General features: G+C 36.6%; 1 long non-coding RNA gene across 1 annotated transcript; it reads right to left on the bottom strand.

Annotated features, from left to right (window-relative positions):
* Positions 1-832: 832 nt before the first annotated feature.
* LOC148729890 (uncharacterized) lies at positions 833-21,114 on the bottom strand. Its single transcript, XR_016002093.1, has 4 exons — positions 20,987-21,114; positions 12,358-12,433; positions 9,468-9,534; positions 833-2,479 (listed from the first exon to the last, which is right to left on the bottom strand). It is a non-coding gene; the product is annotated as an uncharacterized LOC148729890 (long non-coding RNA).
* Positions 21,115-21,153: the final 39 nt, after the last annotated feature.

Genomic DNA, 21,153 nt, shown 5'->3' with positions numbered 1-21,153 from the left:
ACAACTCCGGTTTTTTTTTCTGATTTTCTCTCAACTAGGGACCTAAGATCTTCACAAAGTTCTGATAAAGGTAGGGTGGGACATTCTAAATTTTCTCTCCACTCGCTAGCTACCGTGACATTTCCCATCATATTGTCCCACCAGGCACTCGTTCGACCTGGCCTAACCCAAAACTGTCTCGGTCTTCGATCCTGCCATCTACGTCGTCGACGATTAAGTGTGGCTGACGTTAAACTTCCTTGCAATAATAATTTGCGTTTCCTCAGAAATACTGTAGTACACATGATAAAATTTATCGCCTGAACCTGCAACAAGATTAGGCAACCGGAGACCGCCAGCAATGTTAGCACCAGATCCTCCATTTTGGTTTCACCGCAAACTCAAAAGATTGCAGGCGGAAATAATATCCGGATTCGAGAAAAAAAAGCGGTTACACGAAAAAAACTTTCCGGATTCAAAAGTTATCGGATTCAAAGTTTCCACTTTAAATTCCGGATTCAAAATCTCCGGAGACACCACCAAACCGGGGAGTTTTTATTTCGGATTCGTCCCCTTTCGTGTAAACGGCAACATCAATCCGGTACTAAACCGTTTCGGATTCATCATGAATCCGGAACAATTTCCTCTAGTGTAAACCTTGTCTAAGATTCATATGCAAAGTCTACATGTTACCGGTTGATTTTTCTTGGTGATCTGTTTGGTCGCCATACCTTAGGCAAGTCTACCACACCTCAAATAAATAAATAAATAAATATGAAACAATTTTTAGTGTAATAGAAAAAAAAAATAAATAAATAAATAAAAAATAAGATGAGAGTCAGACCACCGCAGATCAGATACAGTTTGAATGAAAGAATATCATCCACTCGTTATTATTCTAACATGAGAAATTTGGAATACACATTATTTTTCCACGAGAATAAGTCAATGTGTCAGTGCCGTTAAAACAGACGCATAAGACTTAGCTCTTAATTATGCCAAATATTTAGTTCATCACGTTTGTCAATTACAAGTAAACGCTCCTGGCTTATCATTAATTCTGAATTGTGCCAAATAATTTTGTCCATCGCTTTCACGCTGCATATATAAAGTACTTTACTGATTCGGAGTAAAGGCCCAGTGGTCAGCGGTTCATTTTCATGGAAACGCTCAATATAAGGCATGCAAAAATATGATTTAGCACATTTTAATAGCCCTTATCGCATTTGTGTCTGCAATGCAAAGGGTCCGCGGAGTTACAGTTTCAGGACGAGGTTATCGGGTCAACGTTTTTCGAGAAACACCAGAAACACTCCATGTCTGACCATATAACTCTCGAATCTGTGTTTTTTTCTGCAGAGGAAAAGGTTAAAATTCTTAGTGGTAATTGTCCTGGCATCACGAAAGGAAGATTGAAAGAATGGCTGTCATCTCGGAAAGGAACGGTAAAATTTTGACACGTTTGTTCATGACTACGGTTGTTGTTCCTTTGTCGGCCTTTTTGAGGTTTAACTCAGAGTCACGTTTCAAGGCCCTCAGCGCCTTGCGTTCGGCCGGAGGCAAATTATCTTTTGGCTTTGTAAATCCTATTTCTGAAAAGTCACTTTTAACCTCTTCTAAAAAGCTTTCAAGGGCTACTGATTTTTGTATTGGTGGTATCCATGTAGGTTTGACGTGGCAGGGATGGGTTTTTTTGTCCTCCCCTCGGAATATGTAAATCAGACGCATTCTCCTTGCGAACTGATCAAAGTCACATAATAGCTGTTGTATGATCTGTTTATTGTTTTGTAGCGGGTGTTGAAATGAATTTAAGCCCTTTTGCCAGTAAATTAATCTGGTCGTTTGTAAGTTCTTTATTTGAGAGGTTTTTTATGTGCGTTTTGTTCTTCGCCTCTAGTTTGATAGTTGAACGTGTTTGGCAAGACCGCGGTTTCGATCCTAATCTTGTTGATCTCGTCAGTTGCCGATTCACTGAATAGACTTGCACCTGTACGCAATACAATGTCTAACCACGACGAGAACATGTTGTATCCTTAAGAAAATGAATAAAAATGCCTCCAAACGTAGCCGTTTGCTTCGATTTTACTTGAAAGTTTTACCTGTGTGACCCGATAGCCCCGTTTCGAACTTCAAAGTCCGCTGAGCTCTCGTACAGTGGGCGTAAATGCGATAAGGGCTATTTGCGGCGCTCTAAGTGTTGCTATTGCCTGCTGACTGCAAGCATTTGATCAGCGGTTTAAGCGGGAACCAACACATTTCACTTGAACGCCATGAGGGTCTTATGTTGACACGGGTAAAAGTGTTTATAGCTGTGACATGCATCGGCATTCCTCAAGCCTGCTGAAAAATCGCAAAGGTTATTCCACACAACAAGGTAAGCCACTTTTTGGAGGAAACTGTGGACTAACAGATCTCAGAAACACAGCGGCCGAACGTCTACGCATGTGTGAACGTTGTAAGGGATAGCGTTCTCTCAGACTGTCAGAACCAAGTTGTATCACTAAAGATATAAAAAACAAACAAGCCAGTAAGTCACGGTCTTTTAACAGCTTGTAACTTTTTTGATAAAGCTCAAGACAAATAGTAACTCAACAGGATACCCGTATTTAGATAAGCTTTGTGTTCAAAAAGTTTAGAGCTTCACTTTTCCCTACTTATGTTTCGTTTTGCAGGTATCTGAATGTTTCAATTTTTCTTCGCATATTTTGGCCAACAGCGGTTGTATCTTATGTTTTCTTTGGGGATTTTGAACGCAAATTGGTGCGCGGTTGGCCAAATTTGATTCCCGTGCGCATGTGCAACGTTTGATTGCGCTGTTGATAACAGGCGAATTCTAGTTTATTATGGAATCTGATTTGGATAAATATTTAGTGATCCAATTCGCTAAGAACTTAAAAGGAGTAGTTCATGAATTGGCAAATGTCCAGCTTTTTTTTGATAGAATTGGGATCAACACGGTCCGTGACCCATTTTACGGAAAAAATTGACTGATACGTGTTATATCAGTCTTGCATAGTAATCATTTGCGAAATTGAAAACTGTCGCTTTGCTGCACTTGTTAATCATTTGTCGCTGGAGGACCTCGTCATATTTTTTTTGCGTTACATCTTTAACGGTAGCTAAATGAATGAATTGTATCGGCGACGCTTTCATAAAAGAATATGTAATTTATCTATCAAAGGCCTTTCTCTCAGACTATGCGTCTGAAATTTATGATTAAGGTAGATTCTGACGCCTAAAACTGAGGGTCAAGAAAAGTTTGCATTCGCCTTGTTGACAGCCCTTTTCTTGATTCATTATGAAATATTCGGGCTGTGATATCGAAATCAATCATGAATTGATGATCTGCAATTTTTGTTTGGTCGCGTAGAATTATTGAGCACTTCTCTCACAGTTACTAGTTAGAAAGACCCTTGTTGGTCCAGCCATGAACCGAACTGTTAGAATTCATGACTTCCTCATTTCCAGGGCCTTCTTATCTCATCGCAGTGGTATACGGAATGCTGTAATTAAAAATCATTTCGGGTTTTTAATTTAACTCTTCTTTTTAGTGGAGTGATCAGCAGCATTGAAACCGTGTACTTTTTAAGTACAACTTCCTGCAAAAACTCCATTAGAAGGCGAAACGCGCAAACTAAAATTTTAAAATTTTTCGCGTCATGAAGCGTGCGTTTGGTTCAATCTTTAATTGATAAAGAAACTCGAAATAAACACTCTTTGTGGGTCCGGTCAGGAGAAAATGGAGCAAATTTTAATTAACTCTAATGAAAGTTTCATTTTAATTTGTGTCGATGATTACTCTGGATGCTGACTTTCTTTCGAGTCGATTTCATGAAAATGTCATACCGTAGAAATTCAAATGAGTGCTTTTGTGGATAATCCAGTCTAATGTACTAAGTGAAGGCAATATCTTCACCTTGAGGGAGAAAAACCTTTATGGATCTAGAAGTTGTAAAATTAAATATTCACAACCTGTCCTTTTACATGAGTAAATATTTATTGTGTTTTATCACTGGGTTTCATGAGATATGGAAGTTATTGCTCGTTGGGAGACAGTCCATCCCTGATAAAGAAGGAAAATATGTCAATTTAAAGGTGATATCTAGCGAAAAAAGTTAAGAGGGCTGATCATATTTAACTTATCGTCTCAAATATCATAATAATGGTTTATTTTGCGGGCCACAAAAGCCATATTCATCAAATATTTATCCAGGAGAATGTTATTACTATTTTACGTATTCATCGGCAGGCAATAACTGCGTGAAATCAATGTGTATTCTCGATTATGAATTTGAAATAATTTGTTATCTCTTCATGTGATATGTCATAAGAGAGGAGAGTGGCGGTAGTGTAATCATTTCATACATTAAAAGCCGTGAATCAGGCAGAATTATACAAAGGCAAGAAAGACACAAATTTATGCTCGCTCATGCCCGCAGGGATGGCTTCATCGTAGTTTTCAATCCAAGTGCCAAATCGGTCGATAAATTACTATGCGGGTATTTGGAGGAGTCTGTCATTTCAAGTAGAAGCGTGCTGTTCTGAAGACGAAATACGCAGAAAGGAAATTTCACTCTAAGGTACCGTTATTACTTTGTTATTTGAGATTTTTTCGATTCTTTTCGCTGCTATGGGGTTGAATTCGTACTCTTCCAAGTATTTGTAGTGATTACATATGTAAAATGCCATTAATTTCGAAGACTACTGGAAAACATTTGGCGCACTACAGAATCTTGAAGAACGGAAATTGGATTCCATTTCCTAAGTTCACCGCAAGCTGAATATACATGCAAATCGAATCACAATTATGAAAACTAGAACGTCGTTAATTTTCTTTTTCGAAGGGAACGACAATGCGCAAAAAAATCATGACTTAGGATGACGAATACAAATGTGCATGGTTATCGCTATTCTGTGAGCTGCAAGGCAAGTTAGAACGTAATGTTTTCAGTTTTTGGATATGAAAAACGTGGATGACTACTCACTGTTTTATATTCTATCAGAATTCTCATCAATTGCAATTTGAGATACTTTTTCACAGACCTTCATTTTTTTTTCGTTTTAAACGACTTATCCAGGTTGGACTGAAACTGCATATACATTGCGTTGGTGTCAAATACCACATTACAAGGTAAAAGGAAATGAAGATCATTCCTGAGTGTCCCCTAGCTCATCACCACTGCGTTTGATATCTTTCGTGATTAGCTCGGGGATTAAAAAACACAGACTGGAAATTTATATGTAGCCAAAGCTCACTTTCCGGCAAACATTTAAGGTGGCCTGCCACTTGTTCCTCCATCTTGAACTAGGCAACACTTCTTTTTATGAAAATTGAATCTGTAAGAAGCAAGCTAAAGTTCGCCAGAGAAATTTATCGTCGTTCAGTTCGCTCACAAAGATGCCGACCTATTATTTGTTCGTCTATTTTGAAGTGGGTTTAAGTTTTCTTTGGCTTACTTCAAAATAAAGGAAACAGAAAAGTGAATAGGTAAATAATGAATGAGTGAAAAGTTAAGGAAGAAGAAACTGTCGGAATAGTAGATTTAGGAGATCAATCTTCACAGGAATTAGTCTGCATGTACTTAAAAGGTATTACCTTTCATATAAATATAAGCACGATTACCTTAATTTTAAGTAATGTTTTTCAAAATAAACAGCCAATTAACAATAAGAGTTTACAAAAATCCCCTTTGCTAGACTGTCTGTCATTATGGGGAAGGAACGACTTAAATGCGGGCCTTTAATCATGAGACGAAGCAATACGGGGGGCCTAAAGACCTTTATATCAAAAGCTGTAACCTATACAACAGTCGACGTTATCTTTTTTTCCTTCAATCTTCTTTCTTTATGATATCCTCCAGGGTACCCTTGGGGCGAATGGCAGCCACCTACTGCGCGGGCTCGGAACAGCGGTTGGGGGTATTTCCGTACAGCGGCTTGATGATCACGGAATCGAATCTGCATGTATTACTGTCACACTTTGTGATGGACAGAATTTTCTGTCGTAAGACGTCATATTTTCAAATTTCACTCCAAAATTCCCGTCAGAAAAAGACGTGCGCGTGTTCTTGTCAAAAGAGTTGTGGATTTGGTTGAAATTAAGAAGGGAAAGACTTGGGGCCATGGGGAGAATGTGTTTGGAAAGCCCCGACTATTTGAAATATTCAAGCAATGAGCGACCTTTAATTCTTAAGACAATCTTAAAGCTGAAGAAAACTACTCGGAGGAAGCGCTGTATGCGCGTTTTTTGCGCGTTTTGCAGGTTTTTACGACGATTTTTCAATTTTTAAAATTTTATCAAATTTCACTTTTTGGTATCAAGCTTCTCACATGTCCTTACCGATGATCTTAAAACATTACAATATGGTGAAAGGACAGTTTAACTCAATAGGAAACATTGCCAGAAGTTTCGGTCACTTAATTTTCAGTGTCTGCCTTGAGGAATTGAAATACTACAAAAAGGTTTACAATTGAGAGACAAGACTTCCCCCTCAGCTGGCAAAAATATTTTTTCATTTTTTTTATTTTTTTTATTTTGTAGACTGATATTTGAATTTCTTCATGGAAGATAAGAAACATTTCCTCAACCATTATGAGAAATATTGGCCTTTCTGATAACTCCTCAGCCTCACATTCTAGCCATTTGCCAGCCTTTTGTCAACTACAGGTGTTATTTTCAGTTTTCGCTCATATTTTGGCAGTAATATTTTTATGGTGTGCTTTTCTTTTTTCTCGCGCTAAGGAAGATTAGTGGACAAATCTGTGTTAGAGGTGTGATCAGAATAACTTTAAAGGTCATTAAATGAAATGCCTAAATCTAAACCTAGGCAATTTTTAGCCAAAGTGTTAGCTGATAAAAGTTTCCTAGAGCTCATCATCGAAAAGTAGTCTTAAGTCTTACATATGACATGACGTTTCTCAGTTCAATAAATAGAAATTTGTAGAGTTTTGTGATGAATTTGTTATTTACTCATTGACATCCTTCATCACACGCACTCAAACACCCTGCTCAAACATATTGAAATTTTTTCTTTTACCTGAAATCATGTTGTTGTTTTTCAATCTTACCAATCTACAATTTGTGATTCCTTTCATGGTGACACTATCTCGCAGGTCGTGACGAACGACTTAAAATTTCATGACGAGACGTTTGTAAACTAAATTTAAAGGGAAAATTGGAAACTGCAAATGCCGTGTCTCCCGGATCACAAACGATACTAGTGATTGCTATTTCTCAACGATCATAAATCTTAGAAGCACAGGGCATCCGATAAACGTAGGGTTTATCTATACGTGAAAATAAATACTGCCTTTGAAACCTATTAACGTACGGTGTGTCGTTTCGAATGGACGAAGGCTGATTTTTTTCGCTGATCTTCTCTCTAAATTACAAACGTCGTTGTAAGTTTTATACGTGCCGGACAAATCATACGCCAGCGAATTGAATATGGCTATTTTAACTGATGACGTATTTCAATGCGAATAACAGGGCCTGGGGTCTTTATTGTATTAGTGTTTCAGAACGGTCATTCGAAAAACACAGGCCGCTCGCATGACACTTCATACGTAAATATATAGTTTAGTCACGTTCTTATACGGTCCAATATTTTACCGTTTCCTCAGTGTTGACAGGCAACAAAGCTTAAGCACCAAAAACAGCGAAAGTGCAGGCAAGTAAAGCATCTCGTACTTTCCTCCTGTAATGCACCGTAAAGTATTATTTTTGAACACTTTCAGACAACATTTTTCAGAAAACTATAAAATACTGCAATTTCCGTTATTCATCGAGTAGAGAATGAGGTCCATTTTTCAGAATCTTGTAATATAATTTTATACAAATACAAACGCTTTCTTTGGATACGAATACATTTTTTTATCGAAACCTGAGTCAGAATTTTGATAATTTCGCCTTATCGTTTTAGATGTAAAATGATAACTTAGTGTTCTTCTGTTAACTCTTATTGATTCAGGATGCTAAAGTCGTCACCTCGTGTGGCATATTCTGCATCTGAAGTTCGTCAGAAATATGATATGTTTTGACATGGTTCTCAGCATCTTAAGTCTTGATATATCATACAAACGTAAAAATTTTAATGTGGCATTCAATTTAAAGAAAATCCAACCGAGTAATCCCATAATGCCTGAGACAGATGTCTTAAAGTGAGAACGAGATTTCACGAAATACCCTGTGAAATAACCTCGCATTGCTGTTGTTGTCTAACAACCTGTTGTATTTTTTTTTTATCACCAATTCCACAATGGACCAATAGAATTCCATACATTTGCACATTAACACCCAAATTAGGTCGCGGAATTACGCAGATTACGACAGCCTTTGTGTATAGAAAATTCAGAGTGCTATGAGTTCTTGTCCAACTTGCTTGAGCTTTTCTTCCGGAACTGTTTTTTTGGGTGCTCATTGCTGGTCAGAAATCTCGCTATCAAGACCGAGTTAAAAAAAATCACTTTGGCACTCTGTCAAAACGTAAATTATTCACAACTGAATATAATGATACCGATCGCAAATGTATGTATTACGAAGTAAAAACAGTCTTTTGTCACTTGCAGCAGATGAACTTAATTGACAAATCTCCGATGAAAACGAACAAGAGTACTTCCAAACGAAAGGTGAGTCCCTCGCTTTTAAGCTAGATCATTTAAGAATAGCCTACCGGATAATGTCCTCATTGAACTGTTATGTTCGAAATTTTACATGTTTGACCACTGCAGGTATATCTATCGTTATTTTTTTGGCCCTTTAGCATGTTTTGGAAAAGACTGTGGCGTCGTTTAACATACAAATCGGTTATTACGCCTTCATGCTGTTGAAATTATATTTAACAGGTCAAAAAATAATGCTCATTGCAATAACTTAACAGTTATTTGTCAGACCCCAGGAACTTACATGTGGTATTTAGCGGCAAGAAAACCGCCAAAAAGATCTCGTTTTAGTAGAAATACAAAGACACTGCATGTGACGTTCATAAATAATTACTTAAACATGAAAACGTTAATGATATCAACGTATTTCTTTCATAGCATTTGCACATTTAACATTAAGCAGTTGGACATTAAACCCATTTTTGCTTCTACCCCTCCATTAATTGCAGTAAATGCGATCATTTTGTATAATTCTCCTGGTAGCTGTTGAAGAGAAATAAAAAGTTGCAAATATGCTTTTGACTTGTTTATACGAGCAAGCACTCATCTGGAATCGAGCGAGATGTAGCGGTGAAGAATAACTTGAAAAAGCTCAAATTAGTTACAGTTTGGCAGAAAAAGAATATCATTATTATAATCATCATTTAATTTTTTTGGCAAAATATGGTTATGTTCAACGAGAAATGCGTCAAAGTAATGCGATGTAAATTTCAAAGAAACGATTTAAAACTGTTTTTGTTTTCTCTTTTAAGCGCAAATTTTTTCGATTATTCGTTGAATTTGAGACAGTTGGGTTAATTTAGTGTTAGAAAGTGAATAGAAGTTACCTTCGCACTCGTCAGTCATTTACTACCATCTGCTTACGAAACGTAAACGCCATAGCTGGTGCTTTCTCTGCCAAAAAAAGGAGGAAAACAAGCAGTGTTAAAAGGAAGCGCAATTTAAAAGATAATTTTGACAGAGGCCTCTTTCAAAACAACAGGCTACTTTCCAAACGCGCCAAAACGATCGGCAGGCTTTTTAGCCTATTGTGTTCTACTACAGGATAAACCTTTCACGATGTTTGCCGAAAATATTGCTTTGAAAAAGAAAAAGAAAACATTTGCAGTAAAAATTTTCAACCAATCTATTAAAGGAAATTAATCGATGCTATGCTTTCCAAGTTGAAAAGAAACTTCGCAGTGCGTTATGGGAAAATAAAGGAATAAATGAAACTATGATTTAAAACAGAAATAACCAAAGACACGAATAGACAAAAAAAAAAGGTTAATTTTAGGTTAGGAAAGCTTTCGATTTGTATACATTTACAGGTGCCAAATTGTGTAGTTTAAGAATACCAGATTAGGGAAATCTCCCAAGGATTACGCGACTTGCACTATGATTTCCTGACCTCATTTCTTTTTGAAACTCCAACGACGTTAACTTAAAGAATCAAAGGATGCGTTTAAAATAAAGCGATGACAAGGATTACTTTAGTACTGTATGCCCCGACGGGGAAGAAAAAGAAACCTTAATTGGCCGCAGAGCAAATCTATAATTTATGCATTTTTTCCTTATCAAATTTTTTCAATACAGATAAAAGAAATAACTATCATTTCCTTTGAGAACTTCTTCGTCAGGGAAGGGACAAGTAAACCGCAAACTAGCATTTTCGTCTTTTCATCTGCAACAACTGCAGGCGAGGAATAACGAATAATCTTGTCATTTAACGCGACTAATTTCCGTTAATTAAATCGTCAGCGTATAAAATTTGAATAAGGATTATCAAGATAATTCTGGTTATGTTAATTGTCTGGTTAGATACTCTAAGCTAAGAGGCGAGAAAAGATGTTCGAATACGTTTTATTGTTTAAAATATGCAAAACAAATAGCCTTTCGTCTGCATATTGGTTTGAGAAACGTGATGTTTATAGACTCTGAGAATTAAGATGGCGCAGGCGTATTTAAGAGACAATAAGATCTCAATTGCTAACAGACGAGGCAAAAATCAGTCTAATCGGATCCGACAGGCTGAAGAAAAAATTTTTTTTGCGGAAATTTCGATACATTTGTCAGCTGGCTTGAGAGCAAGGTATGGGAATTTAGAAGAGCTTGCGGAAAAAATCATAGTCTCACTTTTGGCGTTTTTTTTTTTCTAAATCATTGTCAAATGAAAATTATGCCTCTGAACGCTAGTGTATTCGTCGAATTTAGCAGTTTCATGCAAATTTTCAAGTTTAAGACTCGCTGCGCCTTTAAACACTTGTAAAGAATTTACCAGATCAGGGCTTCGCTGATTGAGCTACATTTCTTTTGAAGAGTCGACATGTACAGGTATGCTTTTTTTTACTAAGCAATGAGTGGCTCGTGCAACTTCACTCAAATACAGAGCTAACGGGGATATACCAACTTGTTCACTCTACTCAGTTCAATTCTCATTATAAAGTAATGTTAGAAATTGACAGCCAGTATCAAACTTTACCAAAATATCACCGTATCAATAACCAGTAGGAGAAACGTCCTGTGAGTATTGATATGTAAAATGCGTAGACTGTAAAATGCGTTGAAGTTCATAGTTGGTTGAGTTTTACTTCAAGAACCTGTCAGCTTACAACGGTCTCAAAGGCGTCAATCTGTGACATCATTGCATGATTGTCAGCTCTATAAATGACGTCAGTGCGTAACAGGTCCTCCTACGCTAGAAGAAATGTGGCTACATAAAAATGTAATTTCGACGAGGATATTATTTTCAACTTCCTTTTTTAAAAATTAGCGTCAGAGGAATGACAAGTCCATATAAGAATCTTTTTATTTAAGAAGCACCCTTTTAGGACCAATAGAAAGTGTGTGGATAGCAACAGCTTGGGAGCATGTTTTCTTCCTATGGTTTGTATAGTATATTGACTGTATAACTATAAACGTCAAGTTAGGTTGTAAAGTGTTCGCTTTTAGATGGAATTTAACCATTTCTAAATATGCTTGATATCTCTGTGAAGGAAAAGTTGAGTGATTTTTCCAAGCTTTATGGCAAAACCGTTGTACTGTAAATACGGCTTTAGCACTTAGAATTGTAACATTTTGGCATGGAAATGCATGTGCTAACTGGCGTTCACGGCCAAAAAGGAAAAGTCTATGGTTGGGAGACTGAAGGTATATCCCAGCTTTATCAACTTCATCGTAGGTGAGATATTTTAGGAAGCTGATTTAATGCATTTGAAGTAACCGAAGATCTCGACGTTGAAATTCGAAGGCAAACCCTCTAAATCCGCAATTCTGCGTAGGTGGTGTAATTTTTAAACCCGTATCTTACGAAATGGGGGGACCTCATTTTTCACTTTTCAACGATATTTCTGGTGGTGAAATAGCTATTTCAGTGGGCTATATGTAAAAACTATACTTAGATAAAACTAAATGACAGAAATGCCGGCGTAACTTGGCTTAAAAGTTTTTTCATCTTAATTTCTGATTGCTAAAGGAAAGACAAAGAACGAGGTGTCATAAATATGAAAATATTTCCATAATGACCATCATAAGGCAATAAAATGAGTCATTTACGTCATCCTTGATGATTTTGGAGAAACTTCCTGACAATATATATGCCACGAACGTCAATGGAAATTTAAAAATGAATTATGCCTCCTGCACCTATGAAAATTAAACACTGACAATAACTTATTACTTATCAAAAAGTAATGCAACCGTCCAAAACTATTTTTAAGGTGGTGAAAATTGATCGACCTTGATTGTAGAAGCCGCCATTTTGAAAACGAATCAGTCAGCCGAGAACACACGTCAAATAAGCAATTGCACCAAACTGAAAACAATAAATAGACAAATGATAAGTAAATGCTTCAACATAAATATTACCTATAACCTAAGAAAATTCCTATAAAGAAAATTTATTATTTGAGTCAAGAGTGGCTTTTTGTGTAGGGCGTATTTGTTCCTTCAGGTTTCCAAGAGATAGGCGAAAAATGAGGAATGAAACAAAGACCAGGTCGGCCAGTAACATCCAACTTTAAGCACATTTGAAGACAGTCTTCAAACTGTAAGATACCATTTGGAGTCTCGAGAGGCAGTAATGTCGGAGATGAATATTGTATGGCTTATAAAGCAATTTTGTTGGCGAAGAAAAACAAACAAAGAAACCCAAAAACAAAAAAAACATTGGATTGCTTCCTTTGCATAATGAATCGAATTGTTTTTTCTGTTCTGTTTTTTGTTTTGTTTCGTTTTTTAGTACTATGCATCTAATTGCAGGGACGTTATGATAAAAAAAAAAAAAAAGTAAAAGAAATTAGCATAACCAAACGGTATTAGCATTAATTTATATTAAATTAGACATTTCAGAGGAAATTCTCTGACAACTGTTCGGGTTGTGGGCACATAGCCAGCGGGAATTTCAATTTGCTAAAGAACTCGTTTTTGGCTCTCTCTGTTTTTGTGTTTTAACATTTTTGTAAGACAACGCTATTGCAATTTGTTGCACCTCAAATGAAAGTGAAAGGAGGTTTCCATAGTATGGAACTGTGATCCCGAGCAGATAATTAATGCAATACACTTATTACCTTCAAATTTACGTGCAATTGAAATCATCTTTTTTTAAATTATCACCAATCAGAGCAAAGAGAAAATTTCCTTCTGAGGAGATATATTCCATAAAAGGAAAGATGGCGTCGCCATAAGGTCACTAAGTCTCTCAAGTAAACACCTGCGTAGCTTGGAAACATTCAATCATGGCAACGGTTGAAAAAGTTGCTCTTGTCCAGCGGTTTATCAATTTGGGAAGAAAATGGCAGTCTGTAATCGAAAAACTAGTTCAAAAAGATGATCTTCGATGTAATGTTGTTTTAAAAGGACGATACAGGGAAATTATCAGTTTCCGGAAGTAAACAGCAGATACTAAGAAGAGGAGTGTTGTAAGCTGTCATTCATTAGGTCTGTAAGTAATTTTGTACTTTCTGTTCTATATGCAACACCTTCATCTGTTCTCTTGAATTAGTTTTCAATACCTACCCAAATATTTATTTGAAAGACGACAACCTTGAAATTGATTTGAAATTCTGTCTACTGAACGAAACAATTTGGATATATCAACAAAGTTGAAATGGTAAATTGGCCACCGTAACGATTACAAAAGCTGACGTTTCGAGCGTTAGCCCTTCGTCGGAGCGAATAGTTCAATAACGATTCAATGTGAAGAGAATAGCTTTGCCTGATAATGTGAATGAGAACCCAAGTAATTCATCTCTTAAACTTTTCCTTCTGCGATTATTATGGTTGTTCGGCTCATAGAGATGCTCTCCGCCGGTCATAATGAAATTGAAATTGCGTAAAAAAGGATACTCACAGTTCTTTTTATTTTTGTGAATTTGAGGGTTTTTTTTAACTTTTCATAGTTTTATCTTTCGCAACACGAGGTATATCATACACTGACATTCATTTTCGGATGTCGTATTTCACTCCAAGCCAGTAAAATAAGATAATTATCATACAGAATTCGTTCATTAGAAGCTATCACTTACTCACATTTTTCTGTCAACATAACGATATTTAAATGGCTTTCCCTTTTTGTGTGATAATAGGATGCAAAATGCCCCGAAGCTTTGAAATTTTTGCATAATTGCACATCAATACCAGTTAATTTTTCTCACGGAAACTATTACAGTGCAAGATTGAAATGGTAAACAATTTACCAATATCTAAACGGCATATTCTATCTTTAAATTAGGGGAAGTCTCTTTAATTTCTTTTGTTTGTTTTTATTACTGGCCATTAGCTATTGATAGATAAACAGAAGAAAAAAAACGGAAAAGCTATATTTTTCTTTACACTTTAGCCAACATTTCTAATGAGTCTTTATATGTTCCATTAAATATCTCAGCTATGAGACAGCCAATAAGAAGCCCGCGCACACTTAACGATAAACGCGTTGGGGGAATAAACACCGTTTAACGACATGCAAAGTGTAATATGAGTTTTGATTGGCTCTTTTTGGAGACATCTCGACCTAGCTCGGAAAAAGGCCGGGAACTTAACACCAAAAAATGATATCGTAAAAAAGAATCGTCAGCGTTCCTTGCAAAAAAAAAGTGATTCAAAACACTCTGTAGCGGCATATTTTGATTCTGAGGATCTTCCTAATAACATTCATAAATGGCTGAGCCCTTTGAACATAACAGCTAATTTTATGCGCGCGTAATTATCCAAATTCGTCCCTGAAAACTTAATCGCGTAGAGTTTCTAGAGCAGAATGAAAATTCAAACTTTGGAGGGGTCTTACAGCGATCTCTTAATAGGAAAGATCTTCATGCAAGAAAATAATCAAGGCTCTTGATTAGTTTGTCAAACTTGTATCAGCGGAATATGACATTTAATGCTCGTGCTGTTCTGTCGTTCCTTCAAAGTTTTATAGCTGAGAAAAGAAAAGGTTAGGTTGGATAAATACGCCATTTTTATTGGTCTTAAAAAATTTAAAATATGGTTTCATCGTGTTAGTTGCTAGGAAAAAAATTTGAATGATCCATAAAAAAAATAACGTTATCAAGCACGCACAAACATGTACATATGTCCAAATTGATTGTACTCTAGATGCGCTAGTGACAAACTTTTACGACGAATCACTCCATGTCTCTCTGGAAAGTTGTATTTTGGAACTGCTCTGTCTTTAAGTATTTCCTCATGAATTATCTGAAGATGTACAAGTGAAAACTTAAAGACTCAAAGGCATAATATTAAGTAAAGTTTTTAAAGAGTATAATTTATCTAGTGTGTTTCGTCCATGAAAAATGCATTTCAGATACTTAAAGCTCAAGTGTATCGCATTTTTTTGATATTTGTTTGTTTGTCTAAGTTCTGTAAAGGGTACAGTCTGCTTCGAAGAAATCCTAGGATTCTCTTCGAGGATTAGAGGTGGTGGGACGGCAAACGTTTCAGCTGATTCCTTTTTCTCTCTTTACAACGTTGATCAGTTTGTAAAGGCAACGCCGTAATTATCTTCTGGAAATATGAAACGAAAATTTTTTCGGTGAAACGTGGTATATGAAAGAGTAATCACTCTCATTTTTTTAGGCAATTCGTGCGTGTTCGGCTCGCTTATGCCTAATAAAAAACATCAAAGAAAACCGCTAGTTTATTGACCGGGGCTGCTGATAGTGCTTTTAAAGTTAATGCTGTTGTATTATATGAAAAAGAATTAATAATAAACCAAGACGGAAATGAATTGTTGATTCTCTAAATAATTAAGATTTGCATTTTATGGTTGTTAGTAGTACGAGACGCTCTCAGTTGGAGGAACTGAAGTTCAACTAAGGCCAAGATTCTGAGTTAAATTCCGCAGTTTTGCTTAAAGAGAGCTCCGCTGAGAAGAGCTGGTCGATTATTCTTCGTGATTTAATATAGGGCTAGAGAAACTGCCCTACCTTGATAAAAGTCGGTGCATTTATCATATTCAATGGTTTAACTTAAAATACGAGCAGCGAAAAAACAGGCCGCTCGTATAATGTTTAAACTCCTGAAATATGGGATTCATTATTCTATTTTGATTCTATTCGTTAGTATTTTGGCTTCTAGTTTTTGAAATATACAATCTTACGGCATTTTTTGAGAATCACATCAATTGCAGATGGGTTGTGTGAAAGAGGAAACAACACAAGCTAAAAGTGTCCTTTGTGACAAACAAACAACAAACCAACAAACAAAAAGTCTGTTTTACTCAAAAGTTCGTCGGTAAAAACATCAAACCAAAACGTTGAACAAATCAAGGGTTGGATCTTTCATTGAGGTCCCTTTGTTGCTTAGCTTTGCGTCCGTATTTTTTGCCTTGTTCTATTCTACAATACGCGTCGTATTTAGCACGTTCTGTTGCCCTAATATGGTAAAATGACGTGATGATGAAATAATGAAGCCGTTCACATGCCCTTCTTGCTGATAGTCAGATGAGTTCTTCTATAACCCGCTGACGCAACAAAATCGCTTCCTTAGAAATTTATAATAATTTTGCCAAATTAAAGAAAGTATCCAGCACGCATCCAAGCTCATCCTATTGGCGACCTTGCAGCTGTCCTCAGCCAAGGTTAAGAATTCCTGTGGTGAATAATATATATCGATATGCCAAATTGTTTGAGCATGTGCTGCATTGAATTTTTTAATTTGTTGTTGCTTTTTGATTGGGTTATTTCACTATTGATTTCAAAAGACGTATATAGCGTGATAACTGTTGACTTTTTGTGGTGTATTTTATAGCGTAGATTTAATTGGTATCTCATCTATGTTTAAAAACCGTAGTGTACTATAGCACACATAACGACAGCTGCCAATTCTTAATAAGCTAAATGACCTTTTGTTTCTCGCTTCGGAAAAATGTAAAAGAAAAGGTAACGTTCTCAGGAAAAACAGAGACTGTAGGTAGCCGTGTACCATGTGGAGGAGAATTTCCCGTATGTGGTAAATTCTGATCTTCAAATTTATCCGTAGAATATCTTTGAGAGGGCCATATTACTATGACTACACAATCAACCTTGGCTCTGAAAATCAAAGGAATTAGGTCACGGTTTGTTTTCGTGTACATATTTGGCTAGATTATTTAGGTTACCTTTTGGCAATGCAGACAAGAGAATATCAGTTATTATATATTATCCAACTACACCTAGACGAGTACAAATAACGCCATAGACGAGTTCAAATATCACGCGGTATTTGTACTCGGCTATCGTAGTACCGGTTAAACAGGTTTTCTCGCATCGCGCAAGCGAAGAATTGGATTGTAGGTTGGAAAAAAAAAAGGGGCGGACAATTTGAATCCTATTTCCGACGACGAAGAGTCAGAATGGCTGGCAAATATAGGTCCAAGTTCATAAGATGAATCGAACGAAGAAAAACAGCTTGCCGACTAGAAAATTTCTTCATTTAATGAAGAAAATAGAAAGAGCCACACAACAACGCGCCAATTCCGTTCCGCTTCGCATACTTCTGTCACGCACTCCCCGTAAATTAATATCCGCGAAATTCGCCCGCGCTGAAATAAGAGTTTGGCGTGTTGGATAATGAATAACTTACTGGACGTTTTGTTGTGTAGTATCGCTGAGTATTTTTACTCATTATTTGTATTTTGACTCGCCCTATGGGCTCGTCAAAATACGGCATAACTCGTAAAAATACTCAGCGATACTACAGAACAAAACGTCTAATAAGATTTATGTATTTGTACAAAATGAATCATGTTTCCGAAAACGAAGAGTCAGAAAAGCTGGAAAATATAGATCCAAGTTTATTAGATCGAAGAAAAACAGCTAGATGACCTGGAAATTTCTTTATTTATTGAAGAAAATAGAAACAACAACACGATAACGCACCAATTCTGTTCCGCTTCGCATACTTCTGTCACGCACTCCCCGTAAATAAATATCCGCGAAATTCGCCCGCACTAAAATAACAATTTGGCGTACGTGTTGGATAATAAATAACTTATTAGTCGTTCTGTTGTGTAGTATCGCTGAGTATTTCTGCTCGTTATTTTTATTTTGACTCGCCCTAGGGGCTCGTCAAAATACGGCACAACTCGTAAAAATACTCAGCGATACTACACAACAAAACGTCTGATAAGACATATATTCTCTTGATGGAAGCAGTCGTTTTTACCCCTCTCACTTTAACTCTTTCTTGACATATTCGTCCCATTTCGTCGTTGTGTTGTATCTTTCCAATCTAACACTGTGCTGTTACTCGTCCATGGAAAGTCTTCTTTCCAGGTGAGTTACCCTGGCCTGCTCAAATAATCGCGATTGTCCCCCCCCCCCCCCCCCTACAGCCATCTTTTCTCTCTGCCGGTTTAATCGTCACTATTTGTTTTGTCCTATCTTTCCGATCTTACACTTAGTTTTTCCTCTTCCTTTAAAGTTAATTTTTATTGTTTTAGTACGCCTGAACACCTCAAGCCGTTGCAATTTAGCTCAGCTCCTTTATCGAGCAACGGTTTGGTACATCGAATATTTGCAGCCGCCGGGAATTGTTTAAATATTTGATTTCTATAACTGATTAAACCAACATTCGACTTTAAAACATCCCTTATATCACAAGAAGAACAAATGAATAGTAAATAAATAACAAAAATAAGCCGAGAAACAAGTAAGCAGAAATGTGATTCCAGTCTTTTGCTGTGCGGAGCTAATATAGGTCGGGGCAACAACCTACATGTTGGGAAATGTTGTGGTGGGATATTAGTTTGCATTGTGGTTGAACAACACACAGAATTTGGTTGAAAAACATATCTTTTACTCACGATCTGCAACTTCCATAATTCCTAACTAGTTCCGTGTTCCTTTTCACCATTAAATTGCCAACGAAAACATTTACCAATGCATCACGAGGCACAAATTGCTTAAAAAAAAAAAAGAGACGGCTTTAAGAGTCAGCTGCTTTTGATATCAAAGTTTGAAAACAAAATTGCGGCCCCGATCGGCCTCCTCAATATAACATTTACTGTACTTTTTTTTCATGTTATCCAATCTTTCTTGATTTTATTCGTGCAAGATAAATTATGTCTCGCCGAAGAGGGGAAAGGTTTGTCACCTTTCCGGAATTAGACGTATTTTTCTTGTCTCTAACCATATTTGTTTGCGGCATATCTAAAGGAAGCGGCAGCGAAATATAATTACAACGGCGGAAATGAAGGACACGTTTCGAAGGAAAACCGGAATCAGAGATGTTTTAATTCGATACAACGTGAAAGGATCATTTACAATAAAAGTGGAAAGCAAGTTTTGACTGACATGGTGTCATGATGCCCCGGCTATTGCAATTGTCTGCTGCGTTTGTCCGTCAGTTAGGCGACCTTATCTCGAGATGAAGACTAGCTGAATGAACAGAAAATTCATTGAGTCGAGTAAGTCTGGTCAAGTACTATACCTCACAGGTAATTTTATTTACTTCATTAAAATCTCGCCGGATTAATTGTAAGTATACATGGGGTCGAGTGACTGAAATTGAGGGATTTAATTCCAGATTTGCCTTGAGTTCAAGAAGATGTCATCACACAGAATGTTTCAATTTTACCACGAACTCTTTCATTTCTTCGGTAATCTTTAAAAGCCCCTTCTCTCTCTCTCTCTCTCTCTCTCTCTCTCTCTCTCTCTCTCTCTCTCTCTCTCTCTCTCTCTCTCTCTCTCTCTCTCTCTCTCTCTCTTTTTTGTTTGAAATTCACCTGAATTAAAAGAAAATAGATAATAAAAAAAGATATTTAAACGGAACAAAGAAAAAGAAAAGAAATTCAGCAAGGTCAATTTGCAGTTTTGTTCTTTCAGTTCTAAGCAGTCTAACATCGTAAATGGGTTCTATCATATTCTTCGCTAAGGGCTCTTATCCATAATCCACAATATTTTAGCGCAATTAATTGTCTTACAGATACGTAATGGCGTCCAGAGAGCTATAACTAGAGGGATTCATTGCAGAAACGTATTATTTGATTGCAAAATAAAACGATGCGTGACACAAATAAAAAAAAAAAAAAATTAAATTATTGTGCTTTTCGACCGTAACGTTCCTAATGTGCTCAAAGGCAAAGTAACGCACTCTTTCCTTTTTCATTTTTGATGTTCTGTAAACGACAGAAAAATAACAAAAAAAAACACTGACAACAATTTTGTCATGTTTATTTATATTCCTGCCACGTACATCTATTGCACCTCCCGAAAACGCATTGTTTATATGGCTTTGCTAATGAAATTTTAATTTAAAATGAGTCACTCACGCTGGAAATATTTAACAGAATCGGAAGCAACGAAAAACTCCTGGAGTTTCTTTTAGAACTGCTAACATCGGGTGGTGATTATACTGTCGCATGCAAACTGAATAGGTCCGGAGTATCGAAAACTTTGTTTAGAGCTTTTAATGCAACGGCGAGCGTCTTAATTTCACTTAAGAGGTGACAAAACCGCACCACATTAAGACAGCCCTTAAAGTTAAAAGCGTTTTTGAAACATAACATGAATTATGGAAAAAAAATGCTCTTTGCGATCTATTTTATGGAAAATATTTTTGTCGAAAATGAAGTGATAAAAGAAATCTGTCATGGATCATTTTAGTTTAAACACGACTGGTTCCTGCAGACTGTGTCGCAGGCGGAGGAGAATTAAATTTTTTCTTATGTCTCTGTTATGTATTTAAATTCCCATTATGTCAAAGGACATAGGGATTGTTTTGGAAAATAAAAATAACATAACAGCGTACATAGAGCAAACAATTCATAAATTTAAGACTTTCAATGCCCAGTTCATAATTAGTGGTTTTATCGCTAGGTTTTAAGAAAATTGCCTGACATTCATTTTAGCATGATAACAGGCTATCATCAAAATTCATTTCTGTTACTCACTCGAATATTTTGCTCAATCTCTTATCGGCAGGTCCACTGCGGCGAGCTTATTAGGAGGGCGTAAAAGCCAAGTTGGTGATTAGCAGAACCAATGAAATCCTCTGTCAAAAAAGGAAGGAGGCGTATATCTATTCGAAGCTAAACATATGGTAATTTTTTTTGAGTTT

The sequence above is a fragment of the Stylophora pistillata genome, chromosome 5, assembly GCF_964205215.1.
Source record: "Stylophora pistillata chromosome 5, jaStyPist1.2, whole genome shotgun sequence".
NCBI classification, from domain to species: domain Eukaryota; kingdom Metazoa; phylum Cnidaria; class Anthozoa; order Scleractinia; family Pocilloporidae; genus Stylophora; species Stylophora pistillata.
The sequence above is the reverse complement of the archived record's forward strand: the minus strand, read 5'-3'. Positions and strand labels throughout refer to the sequence as shown.